Genomic DNA, 13,602 nt, shown 5'->3' with positions numbered 1-13,602 from the left:
GTGGGCGCAGAGCGGCCATTGGATAACCGCGATGTGTCAATTTCCGATTGGTTTTCCCAGCTGCCGGTCACAGGCCCATCAGACACCGCGCGGAGCGGCAGCAAATGTCCCGCCAGTGGCTTCAGTCCCCGGGCCCGGATCCTGAGCCCGCGGCGGGGCTCCGGATGGGGGAAGGGTTTCGGCAGCGGGAATCCCGTCCCGCCCGGCTGTGAATCCTGAGCTCAGGGTTTCCAATGGCGGCTTTCTGTGTAAACATGTCACGCTGCAGTTCCCCGGGCTCAGCAGTGGTAGCGCTGCAAACCCCCTGGAGTCAGACCAATCAGCACAGAGACTGGGATCTTCCTATACCCTGTGTGTGGGGCTCAGTGCCACACCGGGTTAGAGGACCTCACACTGCATAGGCCAGGGAGAGATAGTGGGATCTTCCTGTGCTCTGTATTGGGGGTGGCGCTTGGTCACTCTGATTGAATCTCCCTCATTGTTTGGTTCTAATTGCAGCCTCTCTTACAGTCAGTCTGGGTGTTCCTGACTAGCAGAATGGCCTGATCTCACCACACACATTGAGATGGAGGAGTTGCCACCCGAGACGAAGATGATTGAGAACTCCAGCCTTCTCTACACTCGTTTACTGAGGCCCAGCCCTTCATTCATCATTAGTTTCCCCAGGATGTCAGGTACATTAACATCTTCATCTGCTGTGAACACTGATCTGACAGTGGGGAGGTATTGGAGCATAATGGGGCAGTCAACCATGTCAAAGGTGTGGATAGGTTGAGAAGGATGATCAGGGATTGTTCAGCTGGGTAAGACTGCACTTCCGATCTTATCTTTCTGGCCATATGCAGAATATCACCTGCAATGGTTTATCTTCCCACTTCTATTCTGTTACCACCCAAATCCCCCAAGGATCTTTCCTTGACTCTCTCCTATTTTTCATCTACACCTGACCCCTCAGTGACATTATCTAAAAACACAGCTTTCACATGTATGCTGATAACACCCAGCTCTACCTCACCATCACCTCTCACAACCAATCCTCTGTTATTAAATTATGAGACACCTTCTCCGACCTCTGCTACTGACTAAGCAGAGAATTCCCCCAATTAAATATTTGGAAGACCAATGTTCCCACCACAAATTCTGTTCCCAATCACTGACTCCATCTTTCCTACTGGTCAGTGTTCGAGGTTGAAACAAACCTCATAATCTTGGCACCTCATTAGACTCGGAAATGAGATTCTGACCACATATCTGTTCCTTCACCAAGATCACCTCTTACCAGCTGTGTAACATCACACATTGTTGATAATACCTCAACTCACCCGTACCTGAAACCCTCATCCACGCTTTTGTTACCTCAAGACTTGACAATTCAAACACACTCCTGCCCAGCAGATTTCCTTCCCTAAAGGACATTAGTAAACCAGATAGGGTTTTATGACAAGCGATAATTAGGTTTTTAATTGCAGATTCATATTGAGTTCAAATTTCACCATCTGCTGTGTTGGATTTTGAACGCGGGTCCCTAGCGCATTATCCAGAGTCTGTGGATCACTGGCCCATGACTCCACTGCCTCCCCTAAACAATGTCAGGACTGGAATTTGAATTCACGCCTCTCGAGGAGACAGTGACCTGAACGAAGCACCTTAGACGACTCGGCCATCCTGACACAGATTATGTATTTCACTCCTCTGCCATTTCCTTTTATTTCCCAGTCTCAATCTCTCAGCAGCTTATGTTCACTTTAGCCTCTCTCTTTGTTTTTATATATTTATAGAAGCTCTTCCTGTTTCTTTTTAAATTACTTGTTAATTTACGTTTGTAGTTCATCTTCTCCCACGTTAGTATTTTTTTGGTCATCATTCGTTGGTTTTTGAAACTTCCCCAATGCTCTGTCTTACCACTAATATATGAAACATCCTATGTTCTTCTTTCAGTTTGATGCAATCTTTAACTTCCTCGGTTAACCATGGTTGATTTATTCCCTTCCAGAATCCTTGTTTGTCACTGGTATGTATCTTTGTTGTGAGTCATAAACTATTTTCATAACGTATGTCATTGCTGAGCGATCGTCTTTTCTGCTAAACATCTTTTGCAGTCCAGTCTAGCCAACTCTGCTCTCATTCTTTTCCAATTACCCTTATTTAAGTTGAGCACAGTTGCCTCTGACTCAAGTTTGCACTCAAAACTGAATGCTAAATTCTACCATATTACGGTCACTGTTTCCGAGCGGAGCTTTTACTCTGATTGTTTATGAAAGCTGTATCATTACACATTACAATATCCAAACTGGCCTGGTTTCTGCTTGGATCCATAAAGTATTCTTCATGGAAACTGTGTCTAATACACTCTGAATTCTTCCTCATGGCTACCTCTGCAAACTTGATTGTCCAAATCCGCAGGAAGATTAAAGTCAGCCACTGACGGGAAGTACTAGACGACGAAGGATACTCTGTCCACCGTGTCCCGTGTTTGTCTTATGAGGAGGTCGGTGCGGTTTTTCGCTGTGGCGCGTCGGAACTGTCGATCGATGAGTCGAGCGCCATATCCTGTTCTTGTGAGGACATCTTTCAACGTCTGGAGGTATCCGTTGCGATCCTCCTCATCTGAGCAGACCCTGTGTATACGGGAGTTAAAGACCTCACCAACCTCCTCAGAAGACAAACACGAGACACGGTGGACAGAGTATCCTCCGTCGTCCAGTACTTCCCCGGAGCGGAGAAGTTACGGCATCTCCTCCGGAGCCTTCAACATGTCATTGATCAAAACGAACATCTCGCCAAGGCCATCCCCACACCCCCACTTCTTGCCTTCAAACAACTGCACAACCTCAAACAGACCATTGTCCGCAGCAAACTACCCAGCCTTCAGGAGAACATTGACCACGACACCACACAACCCTGCCACAGCAACCTCTGCAAGACGTCCTGGATTATCGACACCGATGCCATCATCTCACGTGAGTACACCGTCTACCAAGTACACGGTACCTACTCTTGCAACTCGGCCAGCATTGTCTACTTGATACATTGCAGGAAAGGATGTCCCGAGGCATGGTACATTGGGGAAACCATGCAGATGCTACGACAACGGATGAATGAACACCGCTCGACAATCACCAGGCAAGACTGTTCTCTTCCTGTGGGGGAGCACTTCAGCGGTCACGGGCATTCAGCTTCTGATCTTCGGGTAAGCGTTCTCCAAGGCGGTCTTCACGACACGACAGCGCAGGGTCGCTGAGCAGAAACTGATAGCCAAGTTCCGTACATATGAGGACGGCGTAAACCGGGATCTTGGATTTATGTCACACTATCAGTGACCCCCACAGCTTGCCTCCTGGACTTGCAGAATCTCACTGGCTGTCCTGTCTGCAGACAATGCACATCTCTTTAACCTGTGCTTAATGCTCCTTCCACTCACATTGTCTGTATCTTTAAGACCTGGTTGTGGAGAGATTTGCATTCTAATCAGTATTCTGTAACTTGATTTTGTGTCTCTGTATGCCCTGTTTGAAAGCAGATATCCACTCCATCTGACGAAGGAGCAGCGCTCCGAAAGCTAATTGCATTTGCTACCAAATAAACCTGTTGGACTTTAACCTGGTGTTGTTAAAACTCTTACTGTGATTACCCCAGTCCAATGCCAGCATCTCCACATTGTGTAATTGCCACAGTTTGAATATGTGCTTTGTACAGCATTGCCAATGTCTCTAATATGTATCAGGAAGAGCAGAATTCCTAACACCAACCCTCCTGGAATCCCACTTTAACCGACCTCCATTCCAAATAAAAACATTTCCCACTGCTGTGTTTCCTGTCACTCTGTCAGATTCCTATCCATGTTGCTGCTGTCCCTTTTATTCTATCAGCTCCAAATGTTACCACAAGTTTGCTGTGTGCCCCTTTATTTATAAAATGCTTTTTGGCAGTCCATGTTCACATTAACCACATCCCCTCATCAACCTTTTCTGTTACCCTCATTAAAATCTGAAGCAAGTTAAATGTGATCCCCCTTTAATAATTATGTTTGTGTTTTCCTTAATGTACATTCGCACAAGTGAGTGTTAATTTAATCTCCAGTGTTTGGAGATTAAACCTCAAACCAGTTTAACCTCGTTGCAGAAGTTAAACTGATTGGATTTAGTTGGCTTATCCTCACAGCCTTTTCTGAAGAAGTGTATTTATCATTTGCAATTCTCCAGTCCTCTGGCACCACCCATATAACTAGCTCGGATAGAAAACTTTTAACCATTGCCTCTGCAATTTCCACCCTTTTTTTCCCCTCAGTATCCATGCTTGTGTCTTGTCCAGTCACAAGAACGCAGGAAATAAGGGCAGACATTTACTATGTGGCTCATCAATAATGTTAAACCATTCAAAACAATTTTGATTTCTGTGTCTTTATTGCCATACAGTGCAAAGCACATCGGCACAGTATTAAAACAAGAACAGCAACATCATCAGACAATACATAGATAGAAATCACACTATGTTTCTGACACATTTTCTAAAAGTCACTACATTTTCAGCATTCCCAACAAAATCATTTGAAATATCAGCAATTCTATTGGGGAGAAAACAAACTGTGACTATTAAGATGTGAATCAAATTTCTGTAGTTTATACTGACGATCACCAAAACTATGGTAACTCCGAATAAAGAACTTTTCAAGCTTGGGTAATAAGGTAATAATACACAGCTTTCCACTCTTTCTATCAGCTGTATATCTTTTTGAAAGTGTGGGTTCCAAACTGTGGGTGCAGACTCCAGATGTGGACATACCAGCTGCTTATGGAGTTTCAGATCTTGGGATTGAACTGCATTTTACTCCTCACTCCCTTGATTCCCTGAGAAACCAAAATTTGTTTATCTCAGCCTTAATTGTCATAGACTGTCATAACCTGCAGTGTAGATGGAGGCCATTTGGTCCATTGAATCTGCACTGACTCTCTGACAGAGCATCCCACCCAGAACCTATCCCGGTAACCCCACATATTCTGCTAATCCCCCTAACCAATATATTTGGGACACTAACAGGCAGTTTAGCATGGTCAATCCACCTAACATTTGGAGAATGGGAGGAATCGCAAACATGGGGAGGACGTGCAAACATTATACAGGCAATTACCCAAGGTGGAATTGAACCCGGTTCCCTGGTGCTTTGAGGCAGCAATGCTAACCACTGTGCCACCACTAGTGTATTCAACAATGGAGCATGTCAAAGGATCACAACCCAATGAGTGCAGAAATGTATTCTCATGTCAGTGTGAAATGATCTGATCCTTACACTGAGCCAGCTTCCGCAATCTCCCAATGTCCACAAAATCAAACCCCTTCAGAATCTTGTATGTTTTAATGTTTTGCCTCTCATGCTTGTGAATCACAGAGAATACAGACCCAGTTTACGAAGGGTCACATCATATGAAACCCTTTCACCGCCGTGGACCAATTTACTGACCCTTTGTTAGTGATTGAAGCATAATGAGAAAACCCTTTCCCACAGCAAGTAGTTCAGCTCTGGGATGCATTGTCTGACAATGTGGTGATGCTGCTTCAAGTGAGGCATTCAGAAAGGAATTGGATTGTTAAAGTTACACCAGCAGAGTGGCACTGGTTAGCGCTGCTGCTTCACAGCGCCAGAGACCCATGCTCAATTCCTCCATGGCTGACTGTCTGTGTGGAGTTTGCACATTCTCCCTGTATCTGCATGGGTTTCCCCAGGTGCTCCAATTTCCTCCCAAAGACTAAAGATGTGCAGAATAAATAGATTAGACATGATATATTTGCCCCTTAATGACCCAAGATGTGTAGGTTAAGAGGGTTAGCCATGGGAAAAGATGTTCTTCCAGAAAGTCAGTGCAGATGCAATGGGCAAATGGCCTCCTTTCTCACAATGGATTATGAGGGATCCAATGGACACTCAGTGCTTCCATTTGTGAAGCCAAGGATCCCATCCACTTTGCGAACGACTGTCCGAAACTATCTCACTTTCAAATATCTCCCTGAACCTCACTCCCTCTGAGCCTGCACACTGTTTAGAACTGGACCATTCAGTTTATTTTGCCTCTCCCAATCTCTTCTGTCAAAAGGCAGCACTGTTCCTGAGTGTGGGATTAATAATGTGTCTGTTCCATAATATCAGTGAGAACTGATACTGCAGCTTCTGTTTCTCCAAGAGAATCTTTCTGGCTAAAGCTGGAATTTACAAGGATTTCTGTCACTGAGACATTGTCTGGCCGTCTGTGTCTCGTCACCCTAACTCACTCTGTCTCTGTCTCTCCCTCCACCCACTCTCATCCACTCTATATGAAGGCGGGATATTGTTGTTTAGTGACTGAGTGCACACAATCTGTATCTTCATCTGATCAAATAGAATTCAGCTTGTGAACAATATCATCATTTCAACCAGTTCTGGGTTAAATCAGGCACAGCTCTGATTGGCTGCAGCCCCCTGAATCTGGGGAGCAGATACTGTGAGCATTGCTGGCCTCAGAGGCTTTTACAGTTACTGAGCTGGGAAACTCCAACTAATCCCTGAGAATCCACAGCACAGAGCGAGAGGAGAGGAAAGCCTGTCCTGGGAGCTGTCAATCTGAGACAGTTTGATCCTGTTAATGTGCAGATGTGAACCTGCTCCTTCCATTCCCAAACTGTTATAACCAGGAACACAGAACGCCCAGTAATGACCAGCTTGTTGCAATGTGTTTGAATGAACACGATGTGATATCACCGAAGCAGCATTTTGAAATATTCATTCAATGTATTCTGATGAAATGTATTTTTATGCTCTGTGTGCATTCTTATGCCATTGCATAAGAATCTTCCTCTGACATGAGACTGTGTTTTGCCTTTGTGCCTTGATGCTGCTTTAAAAAAACATGTTCATGTTCTGAATTTTCTCATCGAACCATAGGAAGAATTATAGAAAAATAACAGCACAGAAGGAAGCCATTGAACCTATCCTGCCATGCCAGTCCAAGGACACAGCAAGAAATCTCACAACACCAGGTGAAAGTCCAACAAGTTTATTTGGCAGCAAAAGCCACCAGTTTTCAGAGCGCTTGCTGCTCCTTCATCAGGTGAGCGGGAGTTCTATTCACAACAGGGCATATAAAGACACAAATTCAATTTACAAAATAATAAGGACACCCAGGTGTCCTTTCCAAGCCCATCTTCCTGCACCCAGCCCAGAGCCATGCAGCTGAATGCACGATGGAGATCCAAATACTAAATGCCAAAGATTTGCGAGCCTTCTTTGAGTTAGTGGCTGCCCTGTAGCACCCACTGCGAGCAGGGCTCGAACCTGCGCGGGGAAACCCCATTGGATTTCTCAACGCCTTAACCACTCGGCCATCGCAGCTGCTTATTTGCTGTTGTGATGTAACCGACTTAGCAACATTCACAGACCTTTATCAGGCACCGGAATGATGCAGAGCACAGCGTGTGAGCTGAAATTTGTTCGTCTCCTTTTAATTTGTATCTTTGTCTCTGATCCAGAACTCATTCACTAGTTCAGAGACTTGTTGTTCTTTTTCAGTAACCTTTCATTAAAATCAAGTTGAACCCGAATTCTGCATCCGAAAAATAAAACGAAAACATTAAGTCCACTTTATTTCATTGCAGTCAAATGTTGCGTTAAAACCACAAGAGGGCGCTGATAATGTCCAACACACATTACCAATGCGATGGCCGGGAATCGAACCCGGGTCAACTGCTTGGAAGGCAGCTATGCTCACCACTATACCGCACCGACCTCCTCAGAAGACAAACACGGGACACGGTGGACAGAGTACCCTTCGTCGTCCAGTACTTCCCCGGAGCGGAGAAGCTACGGCATCTCCTCCGGAGCCTTCAACATGTCATTGATGAAGACGAACATCTCGCCAAGGCCATCCCCACACCCCCACTTCTTGCCTTCACGCAACCTCAAACAGACCATTGTCCGCAGCAAACTCCCCAGCCTTCAGGAGAACAGTGACCACGACACCACACAACCCTGCCACAGCAACCTCTGCAAGACGTGCCGGATCATCAACACGGATGCCATAATCTCACGTGAGAACACCATGTACCAGGTACACGGTACCTACTCTTGCAACTCGGCCAACGTTGTCTACCTGATACGCTGCAAGAAAGGATGTCCCGAGGCATGGTACATTGGGGAAACCATGCAGACGCTACGACAACGGATGAATGAACACCGCTCGACAATCACCAGGCAAGACTGTTCTCTTCCTGTGGGGGAGCATTTCAGCAGTCACGGGCATTCAGCCTTGGATCTTCAGGTAAGCGTTCTCCAAGGCGGCCTTCACGACACACGACAGCGTAGAGTCACTGAGCAGAAACTGATAGCCAAGTTCCGCACACATGAGGACGGTCTAAACCGGGATGTTGGATTTATGTCACATTATCAGTAACCCCCACAGCTTGCCTCCTGGACTTGCACAATTTCACAAGCTGTACTGTCTGGAGACAATACACATCTCTTTAACCTGTGTTGAATGCTCCCTCCACCCACATTGTCTGTACATTTAAGACCTGGCTGGCTGTAGAGATTTGCATTCTAATCAGTATTCTGTAATTTGATTTCTGTGTCTGTGCCCTGTTTGAGAACAGAGACCACTCCATCTGACGAAGGAGCATTGCTCCGAAAGCTTATGGTATTTGCTACCAAATAAACCTGTTGGACTTTAACCTGGTGTTGTGAGACTTCTTACTGTGCTTACCCCAGTCCAACGCCGGCATCTCCACATCATCACCGCTATACCACCATCGCTCGCTCCCCTCACGTAACTGTTATTTTCATTAGTTATAATTACAAAACTACCTTAGCTTCTGATTTCAGCAGACATAAGGTATGTCCTTGGGACATTTTTTTTAACCTGAACTTGGCTTGTCTCGTTTTTCTGGACAGTTTTAGCCACCTTTTTGCTGTTGTTTCTGACTGATAACTCTGATTAGATTTGCGGCCTGTTCTTTCATTTGAACAAAGTTTCCACTGAACGGAAATTGAAGCTGGATTTTATGTCAGAAACACATGAATGATGAGAATATTTGGTGATTTTTTTTAGAACTGTCCCCCTTCTGTTCTGACCAGAGATAGCTAATTAAATAAGTCAACACTCTGGGTCAGGTACTGACCCTTGGTCAAATGCTCGCACAGTCACCACAACACCACCTGGCTCTGTCTCCCCCTCTGTATTTATAGAACGAAGCAATGAAGTGGCAGAGAAATCACAGCTGAGAGAATTCTGTAACCGACATTCCCGTTCTGGGAGTTTTACACTTTCCGATAGATCGGGGTGAGCAGGGTCGCCCAATCAGAAAGCAGATCCTTGGGACATGGAATTTGATTAATATCATGTTTTGCAATCATGTTAATCGGTCAGAACCATGTTGATGTTATTTCACTCCAATCTATGAAGGTTTGATTGAATCGTGACGTTGTTGCACAACTTGCGTTCAGCCAGGAGATGGCAGCAGGGAACAATAATTTGGATTTGCTGTTTGTGTCAATAAATCTGGTCATAGAGGTTCACAGCATGGAAAAAGGCCCTTCGGCACAACATGTCCATGCCGCCCAATTTTTACCATTAAGTTCGTCCCTATTGCCCGTGTTTGGTCCATATCCCTCCATACCCATCTTACCCATGTAATTGTCTAAATTATTTTTTAAAGACAAAATTGTACCCGTCTCTACTACCTCTGGCAACTCGTTCCACACACCACTCTGTGTGAAATAAATTGCCCTTCTGGACCCTTTTGTATCCCTCCGCTCTCATCTTAAACCTATGTTCTCCAGTTTTAGACTCCCTTATTGTGGGGAAAAGCTGTTGACTATCTACCTTATCTATTTCCTCATTATGATAGAGGCCTCTTTATATCACCTCCACGTCTCCTGCGCTCCAGGAGAAAAAAAGTTCCAGTCTATCCAGCCCCTCCTTATAACTCAAACCATCAAATCCTGGTGGCATCCTAATAAATCTTTTCTGCACTCTTTCTAATTTAATAATATCCTTCCGATAATAGGGTGACCAGAACTCGACACAATATTCCAAGTGTGGCCTTATGAATGTCTTGTACAATTTCAACAAGATGTCCCAACTCCCGTGTTCAATGTTCTGACCACTGAAACCAAGCATGTCGAATGCCTTCTTCACCACCCTGTCCACATGTGACTCCACTTTCAAGGAGCTATGAACCTGTACCCCTCGATCTCTTTGTTTTATAACTCACCCCAACGTCTTACCATTAACTGAATAGGTCCTGCCATGGTTTAATCCACCTAAATACATCACCTTACATTTATCTAAATCAAATTCCATCTGCCGTTCATCGGCCCATTGACTCAATTGATCAAGATCCCACTGCAATCCGAGGTAACCTTCTTCATTGTCCACTCTGCCACCAATCTTGGTGTCATTTGCAAACGTACTAACCATGCCTCCTAAATTCTCATCCAAATCATTAATATAAATGACTGGGTAGGATGAGTGACTTTGCGGATGGCATAAAGATTGGCTGGGTGGTGAAAGGGAGGCTGAGTTTCTTAGTCTGCAAGAAGATATAGACAGGATAGTCAAACGGGCGGATAAGTGGCAGATGGAATTTAACCCCGAAAGATGTGAGGTAACACACTTTGGAAGGAATAATTTGGCAAGGAAGTATTCAATGAAGGGCATGGCACTTGGAAGTTCTGTGGAATATAGGGACATTGGCGTGTTTGTCCATAATCTCTGAAGGCAAAGGGCATGTTAGTAGGATGGTGAAAAAAAAACATATGGGGCACTTGCCTTTAACAATCGGGGCATCGACTGCAATAAAATGTCATGTTGGAATTGCAAAGAACTTTGGTGGGGCCACAGCTAGAGTACTGTGTGCAGTTTTGGTCGCCACAAGATAGGAAGGATGTGATTGCACTGGAGGGGATGCAGAGGAAATTCACCATGATGCTGTCTGGGATGGAACATGTAAGTTCTGAAGGGAGATTGGGGAGGCTTGGATTGTTTTCTTTAGAGCAGAGAATACTGAGGGGGGACCTGATCGAGGTGTACAAAATTATGAGGGCATCGACAGAGTGGATAGGAAGCAGCTGTTCCCCTTGGTTGAAGGGTCAGTAAAAAGAGGACATAGGTTCAATGTGAGGGGCAGGAAGTATAGGGTGGCTGTGCGGAAAAACATTTTTACCCAAGGGCAGTGACGGTCTGGAATGCGCTGCCTTGGAAGGTGATAGAGGCAAGTTGCCTCACATCCTTTAAAAGTATGTGTTCAGCAATTGGCATATCATAACACTCAGGCCTATGGGTCAAGTGCTGGTAGATGCGATTCGATTGGAGGTCAGATGCTTCTTCCGCGTCAGAGCAGAGTCAATGGGCCGAAGAGCCTCTTCTGTACTGTATGATTCTTTTATTCTCCAAAAAAAAATTCACCACGAACCGGATCAATGTCAGCCATATTCCTTGCCAGTTCTCAGACAGGCACTGATTGGTTCGAAGTTTGTTTCATTTTTCAGGGTCCAGCTCAATTAAATAAATGTATTTCTTATGTTCTGTGTGTCATTTATAAAAACCTTCCTCTGACGTGAGACCCTGTTTTGTCCTTGTTCCCCTGTTGATGCCTTTATCATTCTGCTCATGCTTTGATTTTCCTCATGGCACCTTAGAAAGAGTAAGAGTTTTAACAACACCAGGTTAAAGTCCAACAGGTTTAAAGATCTGGTTGGCTGTAGGGATTCACATTCTAATCAGTATTCTGTACCTTGATTTTGTGTCTCTGTGCCCTGTTTGAGAGCACATTTCCACTCCATCTGATAAAGGAGCAGTGCTCCGAAAGCTAATGGCATTTGCTACCAAATAAACCTGTTGGACTTTAACCTGGTGTTGTTAAAACTCTTACTGTGTTCACCCCAGTCCAACGCCGGCATCTCCACATCACGACCTTAGAAAGAACCAGAGAAATGTAACAGCACCGAAGGAACCCATTCGGCCTATCTTGTCCTTGCCAGACTGAGGACACTCAGGTGTCCTTTCCAAGCTCACCTTCCTGTTATGTAGCTGAAAGCATGCTGGAGATCCAAAGAATTCATTCCAAAAAAATAGGATTTGCAATTCTGTGGCTGCCTAAAGCAAACATTTCCAATCACACTCGCTGGCAGCAGGCTTCGAATCTGCACAGAGAAACCCCATCGGGTTTCAAATCCAACGCCTTAACCACGCAGCCACGGCAGCTGCTTCTTTAAAGAATGAAAGCAAATCACTGCGGATGTTGGAATCTGAAACCAAAAGAGAAAATGCTGGAAAATCTCAGCAAGTCTGGCAGCATCTGTAAGGAGAGAAAAGAGCTGACGTTTCGAGTCCAGACGATCCGCTGTCAAAGCTTTGACAAAGAGTCATCTGGACTCGAAACGTCAGCTCTTTTCATTCTTTACAGATGCTGTCAGACCTGCTGAGATTTTCCAGTGTTTTATCTTTTGGCAGATCTTATTTGTCAGAATAATGTAACCACCTCAGTAACGTTCACATTAACTTCATCAGGCACCAGGATTGCGCAATGCACAGTGCGGGAGCTGAAATTTGTTCCTCTACTTTTACTTTGAGTCTTTGTGTCTGGCTGAAAATTCATTTATTCGGTCAGAGACTTGTTTTTCTCTTCCAATATTTTTCATCAAAAAAGAATTATGTCCGAACAAAAAATGAAAAAGGTATCTGCATTTTATTTCATTCCTGTCAAATGTTGCGTTCGCCCTGTTTTTGTCCACTCAGTTTAAAACACAAGAGGCCGTGGATAAGGTTCAAAATAAATGACCAATGCGTTGGCCAGGAATCAAACCTGGGCCATCTGCCTGGAAGGCAGTTATGCTCACCCCTATACCACCATCGCTCACTCTGCTTAAACAACTGTTATTTTCATTAGTTATAATTACTGAACTTCCTGAGTTGCTGATTTCATCAGATACCAGATGTGTCCATAGCACAGTTTGTAAACTGAACTTGGCTTGTCTCGTTTTTCTGGACAGTTTAGGCCACCTTTCGTTTTCCCATTGTTTCTGACTGAGAACTCATTGATTAGTTTTGAGGCCTTTTCTTTCATTTGAACAACGTTTCAGCTGAAAGCAAATTGAATGTGGATTTTACATTCGAAACACAGCGATGATGAGAATTTTTAGTCAATTTTATTTTAGGAGTGCCCACCTACTGTTCTGACCTGCGATAGATAATTAAATGAATTACCACTGTGATGGCCAGGAACTGACCCTTGGTCAAATGTTCGCGCAGTCACCATCATCACTCACCTGGCTCTGCCACCCCCTCAGTAAGAAAGTCCAGCTCTGACAGTGAATCTGGTCACCTTCGGGCCCAATCGGAGGATGGTCAGAACATGTCTGCCACTGTCAGAAACTCCATTATCAGCGAGTGGGGGATGATTATTTAACTGGCTGTCACTGGTTGTTGAGGTTGTGATTTACTGTTACCTGTCAGCGCAGAAGAAACAAATAAAACAGGAAAATTGAGAGACTCCGAGAGCAGATAATTTGTCCTTCGCCCTAAAGAAACACAGTGATCTCTGCAACCGCTATAATAACTGAAAAAAACAGATATGATT

The 13,602-nt window shown here is 44.7% G+C and overlaps 1 long non-coding RNA gene across 1 annotated transcript; it reads left to right on the top strand.

Moving 5' to 3' along the window:
* The first annotated feature begins 85 nt into the window (after positions 1–85).
* On the top strand, positions 86–8,692 carry LOC144483597 (uncharacterized). The gene is made up of 3 exons (XR_013496034.1): positions 86–674; positions 6,914–7,079; positions 7,624–8,692. It is a non-coding gene; the product is annotated as an uncharacterized LOC144483597 (long non-coding RNA).
* Positions 8,693–13,602: the final 4,910 nt, after the last annotated feature.

The sequence above is a fragment of the Mustelus asterias genome, unplaced genomic scaffold (genome assembly GCF_964213995.1).
Source record: "Mustelus asterias unplaced genomic scaffold, sMusAst1.hap1.1 HAP1_SCAFFOLD_76, whole genome shotgun sequence".
NCBI classification, from domain to species: domain Eukaryota; kingdom Metazoa; phylum Chordata; class Chondrichthyes; order Carcharhiniformes; family Triakidae; genus Mustelus; species Mustelus asterias.
Note: the sequence above shows the minus strand (reverse complement) of the source record. Positions and strands in the feature narration are given on the sequence as shown.